General features: G+C 41.2%; 1 protein-coding gene across 3 annotated transcripts in view; it reads right to left on the minus strand.

The window, feature by feature from the left end:
- LOC122807693 (twinfilin-2-like) overlaps positions 1–24,250 on the minus strand; it is an 882,928-nt gene that overhangs the window by 52,699 nt on the left and 805,979 nt on the right. The window lies entirely within an intron of this gene.

The following is a 24,250-nucleotide window of genomic DNA, read 5'->3' on the forward strand; positions in this document are numbered from 1 at the left end:
TTCTCTGCAGCTGAATGTCACTTCAGCCATGTGTCCCCAGTCAAATGTACCATAGGGAAATGTCTCGCTGCCTAGGCGCCTGAACCCCATTTAATGGCTCGAGGTTATCCCTTATCCCAACATGCCTAGCGGCAGCTACCCAGATCTCATTTGTAATAGCCCACACTAGACATATGTAGTAAGAAAAATAATTTTTTTTACTAAGCTCTTACACCAAGGTAGGAAGGAAAGAAAAAAGGACAAAGTATGGTTAACCAACCTAGTATGTCAACAGGAAACTCAGCCAGTGTAACCATTAAAGAACTCCTCATGAACCTCCAGGAAGGGGGAAGGGTGGGGGGACACAAGAAGGAAGGTGAGATGAAGGATAACAAACATGGAACGTTATGGTAGGTACATAACTTCTTTATGTTATGTTGTCCCATCTCGCCTTCATTCTTGCTGGTTGGGACTGTGTTCTTGGTTGGCTCACTGGAACAAACTCTACAGGACCATGGAACCAAAGGATGCCCTATTCCGGGAGACCACATCCACTTTGTAATGAGAGATAAAGATATGAGGATTTGCCCATGTTGCTGTTGCACAGATTGAATGTAAAGGCAATTTAGCTTGGAAGGCAACAGAGGTGGCTAAGGCCCTGGCTGAATGTCCTCTGGGTCTTCCTGGAAGCATCTTTTTACGCAAACCATATGAATAAGTGATTGGGTCTGACAGCCATTTTGATAATGCCATTTTAGAAACTGGATAACCTTGCTTACTGTCAGCAAAGGATATGAACAATTGGTCTGATTTTCTGAGGTCTTTGGTCCTGTGTAAATAAAAACGTAATTGTCTATGAACATCCAGTTGGTGTAATCTATACACTGCCTTGTTGCCATAAATGGGGAAGAACATAGGAAGCTCAATGGACTGATTTAAGCTATACTCAAAACAAACCTTTGTCAAGAAAGAAGGATTGGTCCTTAGAGAGACTCTATCTTTGTGAAAAATGAGGTAAGGCAGGCGAATAGACAAAGCATGTAATTCAGAAACCCGTCTAGCTGAGGTTATAGCAACCAAGAAGAGGGCCTGACAGATGTGTCAGGAGGTCCAGAACTGGATCCAGTATCCAGGGCTTCAGTTGAAGGTGATGGAGAAGAAACAGAAACCATACCTGACAAGGTCAGTAAGGAGCAATGAGGATGAGTTTGCAACCCAACGACTTTGCTTTCTGAAGTACCTTTGGAATGAGAGGGAAGGGTGGAAAAGCATACAGTAGTCCCGGTGGCCAATTGTGAACAAGTGCATCCCTGGGTGACTGTCCCAGAGGGGGAACTAGGGCGAAGTAGCTGCTACATTTGTTGTTTAGGGGAGTGGCAAAAAGATCGTAGCATGGCTGGCCCCATTTGCGGAAAATCAAGTCCGCAACTTCTTGCTTCAGGGACCACTCATGAGGCATAAGGATAGCCCTGCTGAGCTTGTCCGTTATCACGTTGGATTTTCTAGGAATGTGTGTTGCAATCAGAAAACATTGGGAAGAATCCACCCATTGCCATACTCGAAGTGCCTCCCAACACAAGGTGTAAGATCTGGTTCTGCCCTGCTTGTTGATGTACCATACCACTGACATATTGTCTGTCTGGATTGCAATGGTCCCTGTAGGTAGAGAGTCTTGAAGTGCTTGCAATGCCAGAAGAACCGCTGTCATCTCTAGAACACTGATGTGCAAATGGTACTCGTGAGATTGCCATGTTCCTTGGACAGTCCATCCCAGACAATGCCCGCCCCACCCTATCTTGTGAGCATCCGTGGTCACTGTGGCTACCAGATGTGGGTCTAGAAAGGGTCTGCCCAGAGTCATCTTGGGGGAGACCAGCCACCACAGTAGGTCCTTTTTGCAAGATTCCGTGATCAAGATCATATGTGACATTGGCAATTTCTGGAAAGACCACTGAGCAAAAAGAAGCCACTGTAGAATCTGCATGTGGAAAGAATCCGCATGTCGAAGCGTGCTAAAGGAACTAGTGTAATAGCTGCAGCCATTGAGCCCAGTACTTGTAAGACTTGTCTTGCCTGAACTCTTGTCTTGTTTATGAGAAAGGAAACTTGTTGACACCCTGTAATAAAGGTAATAGACTGACAAGGCAACTAGGCAGACTTTTCATAATGTATTGTGATGCCTAACTGGGAACAAGTTTGGATTGTGTAGTCCCATGCCTTGATTAGTTGATGCTCAGTGGTAGCAGTAAGGAGCCAGTCATCTAGACATGGAAACACCAGGAATCCTAGACGCCTCAGGTGAGCTGTGACCACTGTCATACACACTTTGTGAACACCCTGGGGGCTGTGGTGAGACCAAATGGCAGGGCCCTGAACTGATAATGACTGGCTCCCAGCCGGAAGCATAGGAATCTCCTGGATTGCTTGTCCATTTTTATATCATAGTACACATCCTATGGAGCACATCCAACTGTCCTGACCCAAGAAGGGAAGAATGGACTGCAGTATCACCATCTGGAACTTTCTCTTTTTTACTGATTGGTTTAGCTTGTTGAGACTGGTCTCCAGTCCCCGGTCTTTTTTGGAACTAAAAAGAACCTTGAGTAAGTTCCGGATCCAATTTGGTCTATGAGGAATTCCTGGATGGCTCTTTTTTCTAGCAATCTTTGAACCTCTAGGATTGCATGATCCCAAAGACTGGGTGGAACATCTGGGATAGAACATTTGTCTTTTGAGGGGGACTGAGAAAAGGGAATTTTGTAGCCCCTGGATATTATCAACAGTACCCATGTTTCTCTTGTGATAGACTGTCAGGCTGCTGGGTACAGTGATAGTCTGCCCTCGACTGCTTCCAGATGTGAACAGCCAGGCCTCCCAGGAGTGCTGGAAGGGCCTAGCAGAGAAAATATCTCTGTCTCCCTGCTGTTGCAGACCTCCTCTACCACGTGGGTGGCATCTTCCATTGTTGTTTCCCCCTCTGCTCCTGGGGGAAAAATCACCACGTGTGCCTGGCGAAGATCCCTGGGATTTCCGGAACCACATTTTCCCACTCTTCTGACCCTTAGGATAGGGTTTAGTCAGTATAACCAGTAAATTTACCAAAAAATTAGCAAGAAACTAGAAAAACATAAAGTACTTAGCCTGAGCCAATATGGAGCAATCTCGACGCTGCAAGCGGCAAATGAGATCTGGGTAGCTGCCGCTAGGCATGTTGGGATAAGGGGTAGCCTCGATCCAGTAAAAGCTCTTGAGCTATTGTATAAGGGCTGAGTCGGAGCAGAGGATCGGCTCCGAACTTAACCAGCAAGAACAAAGGCAAGATGGGACAACATAACATCATCACTTTCATCAAAGAGTGAAATCATCATAAAAAAAAATCATTGAAAGGCAAAAGCTGGCCAACAACAAGGAAGTGCCACACTGTATAAGGTAAACTAAACAAAACCTTCTAAAATTTGCCCTTTTCCCCACTGTAGTGTGATCTTGGAGTTGGTATATATAATTGGGGGGGGGGTGCAGCCCCCCACCTTTGTGGGTTTCTTCCTTATTGTTGACCAACTATTAGTTTCAATGATTTTTTTACGATTTACGATACAACTGGCAAGACTAGGCATATAAGAAGAAGATAAAAGAAGAGGCAGTGAGTAAATATATGCTTTAGTTTTCAAAAAGGCAAGCAAAAAAAGGTGCCATGCTAGAAGAGAGGCAGTGCAGAATGAGAGCAGTGTACAGATACCAGGGGGGAGGGAGGAGGTTTAGAGGGAACTAGTTGACATTAAGGAAGATAAAGCACAAGGGTAAGATGGGGCATCTCCCAAACTTCTCAGGAATCTAGCCGGTGTGTTGGCAGATCCCATGATGGAGACCTTTGAAATAACACTGGCTAGTGAAGAAGTGCCAGAAGGATTGAACAGCAAGTGTAGTATCCTTGTACAAGTGTCAGGGACAATCTAAGGAACTACCAGAAAGGCTCATCCAGACTTTGCCGTGAAGGAAAGGTTAGTTTGCTTTTATTTGTTGTATTTTGTATTACTTTATTGCCTTTTTATATTTTGAATACTGTGGTTTGTTTTCTTTACCTTGTGTTTTCATAGGTTCATAGGTAGGTACTAGGCTATTGGCCCTAGGGCCTATATAAGCCTAGCCAAAGGTACCCTGGCTTTTGCCACCCAAGAAAATTATTTTCCTTTGCCACTATCTAGCAGAGCCGCAGAAGTGATCCCCGGGGTGAATTTCCTATCTCCCATCCAATCATCAAGATATTTCTTGAAGAGCGCTAATGAGGAGCTTTGTTTGAAATAGATAGGTAGTTTGTTCCAGAGTATGGGAAGTCTCTGGGACAGGAATCTATCCCTCCAGCATGTTCTGTTTATTGTGGTGACAGGGTTTAGGTCCCTAGACCGTGTAGCTCGTAGGAATTGGGATTTCTTTAAGTGGAGCCTGTCTAAAAGCTCTGGGTTTGAGCTTTGTGTGTTAGGCAGAGATCGCCTCTGAGTAGGCGATATGCAACGGAGTAAAGCTGCAGTTTTTTGAGACAGTCTGCATAGGGCATCTGTTTGAGGCCGGTAATCCTCTTTGTGAGGTATTTCTGTGGCCTTTCCAGTTGTTGTAGATGTCTTGTGAGGTACATACCAAAAGGGGCATTGTACTCTATAATGGGTCTAATGACTGATTAGTAGAGGGGAACAATGGCCTCTTTTTTCCTGGATGAGAAACCTTTTGTGATGAGATGTGCCATGTAGAAGGATTTCCTGACTACTGTGGCGATGTGATTATCAAAAGAGAGACTACTGTCCTCCTGTGTCCCAAGGTCTCTTATCACACTTTCAATGTTAAGTAGACTACCGCCTAACTGCATATTAAAACTTCAAAAGAGATCACAGCTCTGCCTCTTCTGAGTCAGGCAGAATTTTTTCCCCACTCTCCCACCCAGTTACAGTTGTCTTGTTAAATACCACTGTCTTTCTAGTTGCCTGCCTCTTATGTTAATTTGACCATATATCTCATTTCCTCTCTGCTTTCACTGGCTTGTGTGAGTAATCACAAAATTATCATTTTTGAAATCACTCCCCTTCAACTATTTAAATTTATTGGCCATCCTACTGTATTCCATAGTACCAGAATACAAAAGTGACCACCCCTTTCAATCCATCTTGCTGTTTTAAAAATAGTAACTCTCCACTAAACCTTAACTTTTTTGACAGGTAAAACTTAAGTTACCTACTTTCACATCTAACTTCTCTAGTGCACACTGCAGTGTGCATTTTTTTCATCTTACCTTTAAGCATCCCTGTGACTAGCACTTGCTCTAATACCTGCTGGAAAGCACTAGGAAGCCTTAAACTGTTACAAGCACTCAACTCTCCTTGTTAATAAGGAGAAATTAATCGTAGGCACTAAACAGCCTATAACTGAAAAGTACCTTGCTAAGGAAAGGGAAAACAGCTTCTGTACTTTACAAAAAAAAAAAAAAACGCAACAAACCAGGCATGTCCAAGGGTCAGCTTCCGGTGATTTCTCCTGTCCACCTGGTGAATCTGGGCATACTGGGGCAATGCAGCAATTGCCTCATGTACACAGACAACCCTCTCCTCCAACCACCCAACACTACAACCTGTGAGAGATGCACTTACATAGCCAAACTGGAAGCAAAGCTCTCTCCACCCAAGATTGTGCTAGACAGTCAAGAGGAGAAGGTTAACACCCACACTACACCTCAAGCAACACATAGCCCTTCTAAACCCACACCACCAACACCCACATAGCAACACTAAATCCACATATGCGGAGGCCCTTAACTGTAACCTGCCCAAGCAACAAGGACCTCTGAAGCTGAAATGCAAACAAACACCAATCACAACCAAAGTGTCACACAGCTCACAACACCAGTGTGCCACCCAGCAACAGTCCCTAAGGCAAGACAACGTACCTAATACTTTAGTCATAGGTGACTCTATAGTCCGGCACACTGATGTCCCACTCACCAGGTTGAACAAGGAGAAAATTACAGTCAGCTGCCTGTCGGGTGCCATGATCCACCACATAATGCATGCACTCAAGTCACTCCACAACAAGTACAAATATGACTCTGTCATTGTCCATGTTGGAGTGAATGACTTGAGACATACCTCCATGGACTACATGAAAAGAGACATGGAAGAGCTCTCGGATCATGTGGCCCAGGCAGCTATGGCCCTAGCCCTGAGTAGCATCCTGCCTTCACCCAGAATGATACCACAATATAAGGACAAAATGACTGACTTCAACAATTGGCTAAGCTTCTGGTGTCATTCAAAGGGGATCCAGTATCTGTCTACTTGGGACGACATGATCGACAGACCACGATGCTTTGCCAGAGATGGTCTGCACCTGTCGCCCCTGGGATTCAGGTTACTGGCTAAGGCTCTTGCCACCCCTATAGTGGCTTTTTTAGGCAAAGTGCAAAGGACAAAACCACCACCGTAACAGGTACAAGCATGCAAAATCTGAAGGTAATGTTACTCAATGCTAGAAGTCTAAACCTCAAAATGCACTCTCTCGAGGCACTCCTAAAATTGGAGAACATCGATATCTGTGCAGTAACTGAGACCTGATTCAAGGCTCCAGAGAACACTCCTGCAATACCAGGCTATAACTCTTACCACACTTTTCGGCCACCAAACCAGGACCGAAACACTATAGATGGAGGAGTGTCCATATTCACCAAGGATATTCACACCACCACGCTAGTTGTCCAACACAATGCGTCTGAAATTGTCCAGGTGCAACTAACACTAGGTAACACTGCAATCCAAATTGTAGCTTGCTACAGATCCCCCACCATGCCCCAAGATTCTCACTACACCTTTCTAAACATACTGGAAAATATTAAGACAGAACCAAACACCCTAATAATGGGTGATTTTAACTACCCTGCCATTAACTGGGAAAACTACTCGTGTACCAACACCTTTGCCCAACGGTTCTTGGAATTCATAAATTCCAATGCCCAGGATCAACTAATCCATAGTTCCACCAGGGACTCCAATATCCTAGACCTGGTCATTACCAACATGGGAAATCGATGTTCCACACCCATAAGCTAATCACCCTTAACATCCACATCCCATCCCCACCCCCCAGTAAGGAAACCTCCATAAAAAACTTCTCCAAAGCCAACTTCATGCTACTCAAGTCAGAAGTGACAAACTCCGTGACACCCATGCAGACGGGAACTGAAAGTTCGACTGCTGAATCCTACACTAAGGCACTGTACGAGCACATCCACTCATGCATGAATCGTGCCATCCCAAATAGAACCAAGATGCTCTCCTCCAAAAAAAGGAAGCCAATCTGGTGGTCCCCTGCCATAAACAAACTTTACAACAAAAGGAAGAAACTGTTGCAGAAAAGAGGAAAATCCCAGGATGCAAAAAACTCCCTTACCAGCCTCAGTAAGAAACTGAGATCCCTCATAAAATCTTCCAAAGCTAGTTACGAAAATAAAATTGCCAAAGATTCCAAAGACAACCACAAGACATTCTATAACTATGTCAAGAATCTAAATGGCAATGCTCAGATCTGCTCTGAGCTAAAACAGGCTGGCATTAAATATACTGATCCCAAGGATATTGCCAATATCCTGGCAGATCGATTCAGTGCCAACTTCACCCCCCTCTCACCCCCTAAACAGACCATCTCAATACCGGAAAATTGCCAAATTCCGGTAATAACGGCCACACAGGTAAAAAACGCACACTCCAAAGCTAAGAATACAGCATCCATGGGACCAGATGACACCCTGGGCTGTGCACTACATGAACTAGTATATGAATTGGCACCTCACCTAAGTGTCATGTTTAATCATAGCCTCACCTCAGGTTTCGTGCCCACTGAGTGGTGCAGAGCTACAGTTATCCCACTCAACAAGGGGGGATCCACCTTGGATCCCGGAAACTACCATCCCATCAGTCTGACGAGCCTTATCTGCAAGGCCATGGAGCGTATTATCATGTTTGGGTTCGTGAAGGGCCGATCTTGTCTCCTGAACCTGATTGACTTCTTTGAATCAGTCTCCAGAGCCATGGACAAGGGTAAGGTGGTCCACACAGCCTATCTAGACATTGCCAAGGCCTTTGACACCATCCCCCACTCTGGAATCATAGATAAACTTACTACACTGGACATTAATCCGTACGTCACCCAATGGGTTGCCAACTGGCTTACTGACAGAACCCACACTGTAAAAGTAGCTGGCTCCAAATCCAGCTCCAGACAAGTGACAAGTGGAGTACCTCAGGGTTCGGTCCTGGGACCGCTCTTGTTTGGCATCTACTTCTCTGAAATACAAGCCAACACCAAGGGACTCTGGCCAACAAAGTTCGCAGATGACTGCAAACTGGGAGCCATTATTGAATCCCCAAATGATGTGGATATTCTACAAAAGGGCCTTACAGAAACAGATGCTTGGTGCCAGAGCCATGGGCTCAAGCTCAATGCCAAGTAATGTATAGTTATCCCCTTTGGGAAAAAACATGTACCCGTGAATTACCACGTAGGTGGCAGTACACTAAACACCGAAAGTGTGACAAGAGACTTAGGGACACAGGTGGACAGTGGTCACACCTTCGATAACCACATCGCCACAACAGTCAGGAAATCCCTCCATGTGGCACACCTCATCACTAAGGGCTTTTCATCCAGAAAAAAGGAGTTCATTGTCCTACTGTACTCATCCCTCAATAGACCCATTATAGAATATAACGCCCCATTTGGTATGTACCTCTCAAGACATCTGCAACAACTGGAAAGGCCGCAGAAATACCTCACTAAAAGAATCACAGGCCTAAAGCAGATGCCCTATGCTGACCGCCTTAAAAAACTCCAGCTATACTCTGTCGCATATCGTCTACTCAGAGGCAATCTCTGCTTAACATACAAGGCCATATCAAACCCAGAGCTGTTGGACATGCTACACTTAAAGAAATCCCAATCCCTCAGAGCCACACGCTCCAGGGATCTAAACCTTGTCATCACAATAAACAAAACATGCTGGCGGGATAGGTTCCTGACCCAGAGACTCCCCAGACTCCGGAATAGACTGCCCATACATGTCAAGCAGAGTGCCTCTTTGGCCCTCTTCAAAAGGAACCTTGACGAGTGGATGGGAGAAAGGAAATTCACCCCAGGGATCACGTCAGTCGTCCTGCTAGACAGGGGTCTAGGGAAGTAAATAGTGTGGGAAGAAATAGCCAGGGAATTGTTATGGCTAGGCTTGTATAGGCCCTAGGGCTGATAGCCTAGTACCAACCTATGAACAATGCTATTAGTATAATAACTGTAGTGAGGAAAGTCACTCAGACATTTCTTAAGGGATGGGCTGGCAGCATGTCTAGAGGACAGCAATCTCCAGAGCAGGGTTTATGACTAGGAGGAGTCAAACCTGACTCAGTTTTATGACTTGGTTACAGATAAAATCAGCAGTGGGGGGTAAACAGTAGATGTAGGCTACATTGACATCAGTAAGGCTTTTGACTGGGAACAAATAGGAGGCTGCTGAGAATAAAAGAGGGGTTGGGAATCAGCGCAAACACTGTGAAAGTGGACAGCTACATGACTGAATGGTAAGCCCATGAGGGTTGTGGCAAGAATGACAATATCAAGAATAAAAAAGTGAATAGCGGAGTACCACAGGATACTATCCTGTATTCAGTACTCTTCAGTTTGTTTATCTTCGACATATCTGAGGGAATACAGAACAGGAACAACAAACCTGTTGACAACACAGATATAGGTGTAGCAGTGGAGAATAAGCGACAGTGTCTGGTAAAGGCTTTTGAAAGGCTGAACAAGTGGCAGAAAGATGGCATGTTGAAGTCCAGTGCAAACAAATGCAGAATACTGCACTTCAATCGCTAATATCCCTGGTGTAAAGTGTCTGCTGAAAGGAGCAGAACTAGTGAAAGCTGAGCAAGAAAAGGATCTGGAGTTGTTGATCACATGGACTGGATCACCAAATGCAGAGCGACATGGTAATGGAAACAGCAAAGTGAATGCCTGGGTGTATTCTCAGGGGATGGATTTCAGAAGCAAAGAAGTAATGCTTCTATTTGGCAGACCATTGGTCAGATCACACCTTAAGTACTCTATGCATACCTCTCAACTTCTTAGAGCAAGAAATCTGGACAAAGTCATAAATAATGGGGAGGGACAAAGGCTCAAAAATAAGGACAATTTTTAAATAATGTTCTTACAAACTGAAAGTTGATAGAACAACGGGCTTTACATTAGCATGCATTTTCTGAAAAGTAGAAAGTCTGACTCTCAAATGTATATTATTGTTTTCTGACTTCACTCTTCGATGATTTGCCAGAAAACCACAATTTTATGAGAAACAGACCAAAGATCAACGGCAAAAATCTGGACATTCAGTGAAAATCTGTACAGTTGAGAGGAATGAATGCAGTTCTGAAGATCATAAAAGAAAAAGGACATCAGGCTTCTGGAAGGAATCCATGGGAAAGCTACCAAGATCTGGGGAGTGGAGGTGAGGAAATATGACTAGAGCTTACAGGAGCTCTTTTCACCTGAGACAAGAGGTGGGGGCTTGATATAACTGCACAAGATCATGTCAGGGTGATAACAAGGGTTCATTCTGACCAAGAAGGAAGGGCCACAAGCAACAGACTGTAATTATTAACCTGGACCTGTGGAGATTGCTGAACTTTGTTTACACAGAGGGTTCTGGAGTCATGGAATGATCTACCATATGGGGGTGCTGAGGAAGGACTCTGCAGTGGCATTCAGAAGAGCATGGGACAGTCAGAAAAAAGCTTAATGCTGCTTTCTTCTGTTAAGCAAATGTAAACTTCATCTGACCATTTGAAAGAACTGTTGATACCACCACCAGTCCTTACTTACTATATCATCAAATGGACCCTTGACGTCTTAGCAGCAGACAGTTATGGGACTGGAGGTATACTACTACAGCTCCACTAGAAAGAGTGCAAGTCAGTGATATATTACTCCAGAACAGCCACACAAGCAGAAAGAAGGAATGTACACAATCACAAGTTTCTGTCATGTACATGGACCTGGGAGAAATTCTTAAATTATCCCGGTGGGCTGAACAATTTCAGGCTGGTTATACATTAAAAGCTATTATTTCGATTGATCAAAGGAAAGGACTTGGACAATGTTCGTTTACATTTGCCTACCACTTCTAATGCAACTTGAGAGATTTAAACAAACAGACAAATAAAATGCAGTTAGATCTCTTATTATAGCCATACTGTCCCCAAGTTCCTTAAGGAACACTGTGAAAGAGAAAGACATTCAGAAGGACACACAGTAGTTGTTATGGAAGGCATATTAGCTACACCAAGGAGGATGGACTGTAACAGAGCATTTATAGCAGTTAAGTAGTTAAAAATCCCGAATCAAATTATTTGAGCTGGGTGGCCTGAACACGCAAGTAGAATATCAATTACATTTAAAGTTCTGCCCATGGGAAGGCTAACTGTCATGGCCTGACTGGACGGACATGGAATTATGATGCCACAGGCATTGAGATAAGCTCTCCTTAATGGCATACACGAAAAACACAAAGGGATAATTAAAAGCAGGTGGAGGAAGAGAACAAAGCTTCAACGTAGTAGTCAGATATCTTTATCAGCATAGAGAATAAAGTTATATAGGCCATCAGTGTTGTTAACTGGGTAGGACAGAGGAGAAGGAACCTTTAATTCCTACATTAATTGACCATCCTTGGAAGAGGACTGCTCTAGACTTTTGTGAAGACAACAAATAAAACAAAATACATAATTTCCCCATCATCTCCTACTACTGAGAATGCTCTGAAGTTCAAAGCAACTTTTACATATTTTGATATGCCACAGAAGTTGTGAGTGGTAATACACCTCAGTTTTTAAGCACAGACTTTCATGAGGCAGCAAGCCGGCTACATTTTAAACACAATAGATATAGACCCCAGAGTTCTCAAAGTACTGGTCATGCTGAATTGGCAGAACAAATTGTAACTGGAATACTTCAGAAGGATAATCGCTTGCTTGCTCTCATATGTTATACAGAACTCCTGACAGGGAGAAAAATCAGAACTCTGTCTACCTTGGACAAGATTGTGCAACTCAGATACCACAAATGATGCTTCCAGCTGACATCTGTAACAGAGAAGACTCATCAGGCCTACTAGTACAATACATGTCACATAAGTTGGTCAGTTCCTACCTTTCCTTAAACTTCACTCCTCCTCTACATTATTTCTATTTATTTCTATGTCATTTTCTCCTTCCCTTTTCTAAAGAGCACACATCCAGTATGTTTATCTCTGCTACAATATCTAATACTTCAAATACAGATTTCTACCAGAATTAAACTTACTAAGGCCATGCTATGTCATGGCAATTGAGATCCTCTGTCCCAACTTAAATGAATAATTTTCTTAGTTACACACATTTGCTCACCCAGTATTTCTGACAGAGCACTCTATAGTGAATTATTAAAATCTGCAAACTCATTACACTCCTAAAACACATGTCCCAGTTACCTACGTCTTCCTCATCACACCTCCAACATTTGCCATCTGTGATGAAAAATTGTTTGAAGTCTGCATGGAGCATAACAATGTCTAAGCAAACAATTTTTTAAGCAAAAATCCTAAGGCTTGTAGACTTTGTTCCATACTTGGCAGCCAAACATACTTCCTCCCATTGTTCCCTTGTAACTTACTTATCCAAACTCTCTCCCTAATCTTTTCTAACTTTCACCGATTCTTTTACTCGCCATGCAATATTTTATATGCCCTACTAATTATCCCTTGTCTAGATTCAACTAAAACCTTTACCAGAGATGGTCTTTCACTTAGGATTCCTCCATCCCTTTCTCTCTGCTTATACTCTTACAACAATCCCTGGTAGGGAAGCCAGTCTCTAGATTGCAGTTCAAATGCCTTCTTTGCCTCATCTTATTCTATTACTTTTCACTCTCCAGTTATTTGTTCTAAATACCTTGGTTCCTTTGTCAGTTTTCTCCAGTAAGCTCCAGGCCCCTCTTATATATTCTCTGTACCCCTACTTGCAGTCATTCCTATCTGCAAAAGCTCTCTCTCCATTCTTGTACTTGCTTAGTTCTTAGAATGTTTTCTGCTGTTTTATGAATATAATATTCTGTATAGCTATTGTTATTCTACTTAAGGAACTGCATTCAAAACCCCCCTCTCTTTATTTCTTGAAAGTTTCCCCTGCTTTATCATCAACCCTTTACATTCTGAATTATACCTTCCTGCTTATGTTATGTACATGAATCTTAATTGCGTAGCTGTAAAACATCCCTTCAAATCCGGTAATCTTAAACCACCACGTTCTATTGGAAGGCTCAGCTTATCTCACTTAACCCTTGCCTTCTTCCCCTCCCAGATAAATTCCTTCAACTTCTTATTAATTACTCTCCACAACTTCTTTGGTTGATAAAAATATGCCTTCCTGTATATAAAATTAAGGAATAAAAACATTTTCACTTCTTGCAGCTTACCATCCATATCCGTAAACAAGACCTTCCCATTTCTCAGTTTTTGTGTTATCTTTTGTTGAGCCTCTTCCCACATACCCTTGGATGCCATAACAGAAGTTTTTTTTAAACTATACTAAATACTTCACTGCTGAACCAACTTATATGTGGGTAAATAATTTATGGTTACAGCCTTTGTTTTATCTTCATTAATTTTATATCCGAAAAGGCCTGAAACTGTCTCAAAATGTTGTACACGGCAGATATGTCCCTTTCTGAATTCAACGGGTACAAAATATCATCAGCAAATAAAGCCAACTCTTCTTGATCACCATACGCATTATATCCTTGAATTTCTGAGTCCCTTATTTTCTTTGCCATTAACCCTAAATATAAAGCAAATAGCAAAAGGGAAAGAGGACACTCTTGTCTGGTTCCTCTGTACAGACACAGTTTATCAGAGGAGAACCCTCTCACGTTACGTTTTGCCTCCGATCCTTCATATATCCTCCTAATTAACCTTATCATTGTATCATGGAATGCAAATGCATCAAATGCCTTATTCAAACTCCCAACTTACTCATTTGAATTCTTTCTCTGTATCAAGACCAACCAATAACAGCAGTATATTTCTTACATTTTGTTTCCCTCTAGATAATCATTGTTCTATTGATGTTGTCAAATGTTTGCCTCCCCTCTACAAAACCAAACTGATCCATATCTACCAATTTGGGCAACACCTTTGCCATTCTTTTAGCTAGTATAGACACACACTTTATAATCATGGTTTAAAACTGAAATGGATTCATATGAAGCTGGGTCTGAAGGCTCTTTACCATCTTTAGGTATTACAGCTGTCACAGCTTTCTTCCAAGATATTGGCGCCTCCCCTCCTTTTAAAATGCTGTTAAACAAAACCTTCCAGATCTCTATCACCTTTTTTTCCTCTTAACTTAAAAACTTGCACAGGAATACCATCTGTTTCTGGAGGCTTTCCTGCAGATTAATTATACATCACTGTTTTTATCATATCTCCTCCTATCATAAATGTTATTTTTTGAGCATCTGCCTCTAACTTTGGCAATCTGGCAGTTAGTACAGGGGACCAAAACTCTGACGTGTTAATGACCTGCTTCCTGTATCAAGGATGCATGGTTTGAGTCTTTCTATCTTCATGTCCTGCAGCAACTGGAGAGACCACAGAGGTTTCTAACCAAGAGAATCCAGGGCCTCCAAAACATGATATACATGGAAAGACTGAAAGTCCCGTCACTGTACTCTGTATCATATAGGCTGCTGAGAGGCGACCTGTGCCTGGCCTACACAGCAGTCTCTGACTCTGCCTTAATGGAAATGCTGCACATCTGCAAATCAAATGGGACAAGAATAACTTGCTCCAGGGATCTCACTCCAGCCTGTGACATTAACAGAACATGCTGAAGAGACATATACATCTCCCAGTGATTGCTGCTTCTCTGGAATAAGCTCCCACTCCATGTGAAGCGCACCTCTTAAATTACCCTAATTCAAGTGCAACCATGACAACTGGATGGCTGACCATAAATTCACCCTGGGGGGGGTGGCAACTATGTCCCTCATGGACAGGGGCAGTCAGTGATGATCAGAAAATCACTCTGCTAACAACGACCATCTAATTATGGTCAATAAGGGTACTAGGGTTATTACATGGCTAGGCTTGTAAAGGCCCTAGGGCCATTACCCTAGTAATCTTCTATGAACCTATAAACTTAAGTCTTTCATAAACATTTCCACTTGTGTTCCTTCCTGATCTCCATATTTCTCTGCTTTATAGAAATTTAAATACAATTTTCAAAATATCTGTAATACATTTACAGGGTCTCTCATTAATTTTCTTGTTATAGAAAGTCTAGAATAATTTACACTACCCATACCTTACATTCTGCTACATTTAACAGGTAGGTTTCCTATGAAATACAATTTTTGCCTAGTCTAGCCCAGTTATAGTACCTTGGGGAATAATATGTAAATTCTCTTGGAAATCTACTACTGAATTCATGTCTTCCATACCACATATTTTCATACATTTTATCAGACATCTACCCTATTTTGTTATATTTTCCTTTCTAGGGCTCCCAGATACATCCACATTGTTGCAAATCAGTTCCAGTCCCCATGTATAAGTAATATTCCTAGGTGAAAGCTGATTATTTCTTCCAAAGTTTTCTTAAGCTCCATAATATAAATACATGCCAGCATAATCCTCCTCCCTTACTACCCAAATATACCATTATTATCTTTTCCGCTTCTGTCTCTACTAGAGCTCCTCCAGCAATTAGAATAATTATCCTACCTTTCCTTTGTCTCTGACATTCTGCTAAACTGGCCATAGGCGAGAGTGTGTGCATGAGTGAGTGGTACAAATGAACTACAGTGGCAGGGCTAGCCAGCTGGCAGTGTAAATCTTGGCTCAAGATGATTGTCGCTGCTGAAGTGACACCCTGACCCCATGTACAAAATGGGAAAAGGGGTTCAGGATGGATAGATTCTGCTGAATATCCACCTAGAAATCCTTTTCTTTATCATATTCACATGCTCATTTATTTCCAAATGTGTCTCCTGCAGCATTACTATTTGCACTCCGCATTTCTTAATATAATTCAATACTCTTACCTTTTTGTCTAAAGCATTAAGGCCAGTTACACTCCAAAATAATATGGCTAGCATAGCCATTATGATAAAAAAGTTATTATTCCCATCTATTATAAATGACATCTTTTTTTTGAATGTATATTTCTAGCTTTTGTGTTACATGCACACACTGTTTGTTAGGTTAATTTTTTATATAGTTGTTTCTTGTCATCTCCCGTTGAACCTATGTTACATTTTTCAAGACTATTTGTTTTAACGAATACCCTCAAATAAAAGTTAGATATATTTTAATAACAAATATACAAAAGGATGAAGTTTAACCGTCCAGATAGGAACAATTGCCCCAAATTGGCAACTGATTTCAGAGGCATTATCTAACCTAAAATTAAGGTTACCCAGTGCATGTTGCAGCCTGTGCTCCACTTGATTGCTATCGGTTCTTTTCTCATCTCTGTTCCCTGTCCAGATGTGAAAAACGGCTTGTATGTTTTCAGAAAACATTACCTTTTAGCCTTAAGAAAAAGTGCACTGGCTATCTTTAAATAAATCTAAATTATAAATGTTTCAATGAATTGCAGTGAAGTGTTAAGTCTGGTATAGAAGCTGCTAATTTTATTTTATTCACTTCCAATAATTTCAAATTTATTTTTTATCAAACTGCTTGTCCTTGTTCCTTTCATTTTTGCATTTCTCTTAACAAACAATGCTCACAACTCTCAAGATTAATTGCTTGTACCTGCAGACAGTTCATCTCCATGGAAACTTTGCATCAGCAGCGAGAAAAAAAAAAACAGTTAACGGAGTCTTTGTCAATTTTATTCAGAACATAGAATGTACAACTGCCTTAAAATGTAGGCTTCTTGACTCCTACTGAACATTAAAGGAAAAAACAAGTTAATACTGCAAATGCAAGAAACTTAGCACTTCTAATGGCATTTATCGTTTTGCCTTATTTTTCAAACCTACTTACTTACAGAAAACACATATTTTTTAATCAAGGGCTTTAATCCACACATTCACCTATGCAAAAATAAGAGCAAACAACTCAGCTCTACTTATAATATAATCAATACACTATTACACACCACCCCCACCCCAGTAGTCCAAGATTACAGCATATTAACTTAAACTTGCTTTTGTCCAGACTTTCTTCTCTTTTTACATTGTAAATGAAGCCTGTAGTTCTTAAAATTAAAAATTACTTCTTTACTCTAATATCTTTATTACTCTAATATCTTTATTACATACAACAATCAATTAAAAAACTTACCCTCACATTTAAAATACCCTTGACGACATAGTACACAAAACTGCTTCAATAGAGAACATGAGGTTTATATCATGAAGTATTTTATATAAATACTATGAAGAACAAATAATGTTTTACTTAGTTACTTTTTTTCCTTCTAGTGTCCTTCTAAACAGTAATGATATGAAGTGGGGTACATGCTTTCCAGTCCATCTATAAGTTTAACAAAGTCAACAAAAGTGCAATCTTGCAATGCTATTTTTCCTTGCAAAGCCATATTTCACAAATGTGACTGATGCTCTACAATCTCACATTTATTCACTAATTTCAGTATTGCTGGTCTTCTTCCTGTTCATCACCCATCCCTACACCAGACTCTGGTTCAAGTTCAAACTACTTCTGATTCTTCTAGTCCACTCCTATGCTTTTTTTCTCTCTATCAAGCACTTTCCCTTGCAACACTGGAAAAAAAGTTTCACCGTCAAATCTCTCTATGAGCTTTATTGTCAGAAGAATGAGAAGCAGAGTCCCCTTCTGTTTGATGACTCACTTTTTGTTGGATAAACATTTGTATTTCTTTCTTAACCTGTTCTGCATAAAAAAAAACTGTCTTTAATCCTCCAGGAAAATGGTTTAAAATAGCAGAGAGCACTCTGGCTGTGCAGGGCTATAATCCCTTCCACATGTTTGAACTAGATACTGCACAGGAAGGGAAAAAGGTGGAGGTGTCTCAATACACAGCCAGAAGAGACTCGCATCAAGGCTGGTAAATCAGCACAATGCACTAGAGCTTCTTCACATACAAATAATCATCAGAAAGATCCTGTATCAAATATTAGCTAGCTAAAGAACTCTCTGTATGGAAAAAGAAACCACAACTCTTATCTACAAGAACTAGAATCACTTGGGATTAAACCCAACACTGTTTTCCTACAAGATCTAAGCTGTCGAACTATAGACTGGGAAGCTTACACAACCACTGCTGCACAAACACAGAGATTCCTGAACATTTTCCATAGAAATGCCCTGGAACAATTAGTCAGAGTACCCATTGGGGGGAATTACAACTTGGATCTTGTTCTTATATTAGTAAGATGGGAGCATCTTGCACCATCAGCTACACATCTTCATCACTTAAGTCTGACCATAAAGCAGTCTCCTTTGAAATAAAACTGAAACCAGAGATCAATTCCACCCATGATACCATTAGAAATTTCTTTAAATCAAACTACCTACTCCTAAGTGATACACTGGCAAGCTTCAAATCCCTGCCAACCTAGTTAACTCCACTGAATATGAAGAAACATACACCACTACACTATGCCAGCATGTAAACAGCTGCACAGATGCAGCTGTACCTCATATGAACAAGTGCAGGGCAAACCCTAGAAATAAACCCAGATGGTAGAACCATAACACCAACAAACTTTATAATATAAGGAAACGTTTGAACAAAAGTAAGAAAAGTAATTCCCAAAATGTTAGAGTCCTTGTCAATCAAATAAACAACTCAGGAGCTTAATAAAATCCATTAAAGCCAAGTCTGAAGCTAAAATAGTTACCCAAGCCAACGACAATGACAAGGTGTTTTCTCAGCTATATTCATAATCTCAAAAACACAATGCAGCAATGTGCTGAGCTGATTGTGAACGATATTCCCTACACTGAGGATGAAGTTATAGTGAACCTAGTAGCTGATAAATTTAGCTCTAACTTTACCCCACTCTCCTCTCTGTCTGTCCCTCAAAGATATACCTGAAACTGGTTCACCTCCAGCTATCACATAAATCAAGTCTTAAAAGTACTGTATTGATGGGTCCTGACAATATCCCTGGATGCATCTTAAACAGCATAAAATATGACTTAATCACACCCCTAACAACACTGTTAAATCTCAGCCTCTGTACAGGTTTTGTACCAACCGAATGGTGAACAACTACAGTCACTCCCTGGTATAAGGGAGGATCTTCCACAGACCCAGTAATTACAGACCCAAAAGTTTTACCAGCCTCATATGCAAAGTCAAGGAAAGACTTATCATGGAATTAATCAATCAGGACATAAGGAACCTCCAAACACTGGACCCATCTGTTTGGATTTGTCAAGGACAGGTCATGCATACTCAAAGTTTGTGGATTTTTTTTGAGAAGGTCACCAAAGCAATGTATGAAGGCAAAATGATACAAACCGTATACCTCAATCTGGCCAAAGCTTCTGACACAATTCCCCACTCAGGCATAATAGAAAAGCTAAATAAACTCATATGTCACATGATGGATCTCCAAATGGCTCACAGATTGGATGAAGCTAATCAGAATAGGGGAAGTTACCTGTAGAGACCAGTTACCAGTGGAGTCCCTCTGGATTCTGTCCTGGGGTCTCTCCAGTTCGGCATTTACTTTCCTGAAGTAAAAGCCAATACAAAAGGGCTCTGGCTGACATTTGTAGATGACTGCAAGTTAAGAGCAGTCATTGAATCCCCAAATGACTTAGCCACCTGCAGGAAGGTTTGTCTTATATATGCAGATGATGCCAAAATCATGGACTGAAACTAAATGCCAAAAATGCATTACTGTATCCTTTGGAGGCCATCTACCCCACGGAACTACCAAATTAACAAAACACCCTTAAGAGTTGACCCAGTTGTTCAGGATTAGGGAACTTACATGAGCAGTGACCTAACTTTTGCCCAACATATTGATTGTTGTTAGAAAGTCTTTCTATACTGTACCTAGATCTAGGGATGTCACTGCCCCTCTTTTCTTAGCCCTCATAACACCAACTACTGAATACAATGCCACCTTTGGCATGTACCTGTCCAGACACGTGCAACTGGAATCTCCACAGAGATACCTTACTAAATGGATGCAAGGCCTAAACAACATGTTCTACATAGACTGACTCAATTACCCAGTATCCTACAGACTGCTAAGTGGTGACCTGCGTCTGGCATACAAGGCTTCCTCCAACCAGTTACTGATGGATTTACTACTTGGTGCAGAGATCTAAACCTCTTCTGCAACATCAACAGACTGGACTGGAGGGAGAGGTATATCTTGCTGAAGATACCACTGCTATGGAAGATATTTCCCCATACACATAAACCAAAGTTCAGCCCTGTCCATATTCAAGTGTAAGTTAAATCTATGGATGGGAAACAGAAAATTTACCCCAGGATTGTCCCTGCAATAATAATGGACAAAGGCAGCTCCTAAATGCTTTTTCCCATGCAAAGATCCCCTCAAATTATCTCTGGCATGATCCCAGTTATTCTCATTAGCGGTAATATATAATTATAGACCACAGAATGGATAAGGCCAATCTATAACCAAATGGAACAGGCTATTTCAAGCAAAAAAAGGGAACTTGGTTAGGCTTAAAATAGCACATAAGAGCAGCTAGCCTAGTACTGACCTATGAACCTATGAAAAAATATTCTGATGGCAGCTGTAAACAGCAGCTTGAATTTAAATTGTTGCGATAAATTTGCTTCTCTTCTGCCTGGTGTACAGTGAATAATCATTTTTCACAAACATTCTGCTGTCTCCAATTTTTAATACTCTTCCTTTCTGCCACAGTTTTGTCAGAATCAACTCTTTCTGCTGTTGTGATTGCATCTTTACTTATATAGGTCTTGGCTGCTTTATCATGGCCAGGTACAGAGCATATATGTGATGTGTGTTTTCAATTAACAGCTCTTGCTGTGGAATAACAGTCTAGATGCTTATTTGTGCTTTCATAAAATGTATAGTCTGTTCCTTCCAGTTTCTCTGGTACATCAGAAAATCTCAGGTTTTCTCTGCATACTCTGTCTTCTAACTCTACCATTTTTTGAAACAGCTGTTCTTGAGATGTTTCATATTCAGCCATTTTATCAGTTCATCTGAACAGCTAATTAAATCATCTTCTATTTTTCTGCAACTTTTTATTTGAGTTGGTATACTCCTTCAATGTTTCATTTATTCATTTCTGAGGACATTTGATTTATTTTTCCTCCAAATTACTGGAAGAAATCTTTTGTACTAAAGCTGAAGCCTGAATTGCTTTTTGCTGAACTGTTGCAGGGTTCTTCCAATCAGTGCTCTCTCTTCACATTTTATAATTGATTTCCTTGCAGGTTCTCCAAATTTCTTCTTTGTTGGCATCCAGACAGTGTACTTACTAGCCAGTAACTGAATTTTACTTAAGTAGGTAGAATTGCTACCTCTTATGTCTCAGTTTTTTTTTCACACCGGGAGCGCTGTTCTCTGGGAAGAAGATTTTGGGGATGTTCAAGTCGATGTACAAAACTTGCAAGTATAATAAGATAATTCCACATTTAAAAACACTTCCAGGCACATGTAGTCTACTAAAGATGGTCATGCTGCTCATCAGTCTTCCAAAGTACTGTGCACAAAGCAACTTGGGAGGATGTGGCCTTACTAGCCACTGGCAGACAGTACACAGCATTAAGGCTATGAGCTCTGAACAAGCTGTTTCCTGAGTTCCAGGATTTGATTCCCTCTGCCTCTATTTGTCTGTGTGACTCTGAGCAAGTCAATTAACCAAAGAGAGCTCCCACAGTGTGAAAAAGGTTCATCTGGATTAAGTGTTTTACCCCAGTTAACAAATTAAATGCACAAATAAAATACAATGGACAGATGACTGCAGTCTCAATCTAAGCATCCAAGGATTTTACTGCTCACTGACACTGACCTGCTAAACTTCACAGCATGGCTTAGAAAATAACATACCTTAGATAAGAATAGCCAACACTACACTCGGACATGGAATACCAATGAACAGAAGGAACACATACTTTAGCCCTTGTATAGAAACGGAGTGGGCACTTCAGAATAACTAATGTACTTTTCAAGTTAGCACAAAATCTTGGCAGACTCCTTCAGCAGCAAACTACAGAGGTTTGCGTTTAGACATATATTTTCAGTACTCCTTCAAAGTACTTTGCATCTCAGAAAAATGTAGAGGAAAGCATCAGTATTATTGCTCTTTATGCTCAGTAAAAAGACATGGAAAACAACCACGTTCTTCCTTCCCACGGGTCAAGAAAAAATCGATTCCCTTCCCTTTATTTAATGCAGACAGTTCTTCTGAAGACAGAACTGGACTCTACAATTTTGTTACTTCATAGGTTGTCAAGAAAATGATGAAAACCTTGAGTTACTCTATTTTTAAATGACTTTTAGACAATTCATTCAACTGTTAGTTTTCCAGTCTTTTCTGATACAGCAATAAGGCATTTTATTCTTTCCATCCTCACATATGAGCTCACCTATTTGGTTACCATCTCTTTAATAACCCAGGGGGCATCACTATCTGGCAAAGTCATTCAGGTGGCGAGAAAGATTAGAAAACAGGTCATTCAGGTAATGAGCCAGATTAGATAAGTAGACAAGAAAGCCACATCTGGACAAAAAAGAAAGACTTATTTGTGCAAAGGCCAGAGCTGCTCAACTAAAACAATGCCATCTCCTGGATTATCTTTCCCACACTGCTCCAGTCATGTCCAGAATACTACCCTGTTTTAAGACCTCTCTATGGGTAATCTAAGGCTGTATGTCTGCAGATATTCTACTACATACACATCATGCTGTAAGGAAACTGCTAAAGTTGATTATGTGGACAGAATGATCGCAACATGTTTCTTCTCTAGTACAGGACTTTAAATGTATAACTGAGTATTTGAGTCTGGAACCTTTTGAATCAACAGCTGCCATAACATGAAGCTTCATCCATGGAAGACATTATATACACAGTGGCCATTAGAAGGATCTCTTAACTACATGTTTCAATGGGCAAACAATGGTATACATTTTTCACAAGGACAGAGCGCTACTGACTTCAAATCTCTTAGTCCATTCATAAGGAGTGCTGTGTTTTTCTACACTGAGGTTTGGTAATGTGGTTCACATGTTCTGCATTCACAGCTGATTCAAGTGTCAGTCGTATTTCTTCAAAAAACACAGGAAATCATGATTACCCACACCAAATGTTCACAAACTGTTCAGATATCACCTGGAAAGACAAAGGAACTCTGTAAATTTGACCAGTTTTCCTTGATGTATTCAAAGTGCATTTGGTTGTCTGTGATGAATGTAGCAATACTTAAATTGGTCATTAAATGTTTCCCCAAAAGGGCAACTAGTTCCTCAGGTGCTGTAATCACGAATGTACATATTTATGTTATATGTGAATCTGCAACATGGACTGAGGCTTAGTATTTTTGCGTCGGTTGCAGTCGCTCCAGGACTGACGTCAGGTCGTCAGTGGTACAAAATCAGGCAGCTGACGCCATTACATCAGTTTTTCTTGCCCCAACTGTCAGGAGCCCTTAAATAGGGAGCTAAGTTATGGTGGAAGAACACCTCCATTAGAAAGTAAATACCAAAAATTCCCTGTAAAGAGTGAGGAAGAGAGAGAGAGAGACAAGGGGGATGGAGGGTGGGAAACCAGGGCTGCAACAGTGAATACACTGAAACATCTACATTTATGGTAAGTGTACACAGCAGTACTATGTTCTTCGTGTTTCACTGTTGCAGTCATCACACTTGGGTTGCTTCCCAAAGCTGTAGAAAAGGGTGAAGACAGTCAAGAAGACTGGGGGCTGGCTAGGATGCCCTGCAAGACTGTGGTTGCAAAACCTGCCCTGGATTTGGAGAAGATAGGCAGGTGACAATGCTTGGTGAAGGTATGAACAGAAGTCCATGTTGCAGCCTCCAGTATGTCCCTGGTGGGGACCCCTCTGAGAAAAGCTGCACAGGTGGAGGTTGCCCTGGTGGAATGCATCATGACCCCCCTTAGGGGGCAGTTTCCCATGGTGTTGTAGCAGAAATTAATGCAGTGTGCTATTCATTTGCAGATTGCGTGTTTGGATATGGCCTTGCCCTC

Source organism: Protopterus annectens, chromosome 7.part1 (assembly GCF_019279795.1).
Source record: "Protopterus annectens isolate FY-2018-M chromosome 7.part1, PAN1.0, whole genome shotgun sequence".
NCBI lineage: Eukaryota > Metazoa > Chordata > Ceratodontiformes > Protopteridae > Protopterus > Protopterus annectens.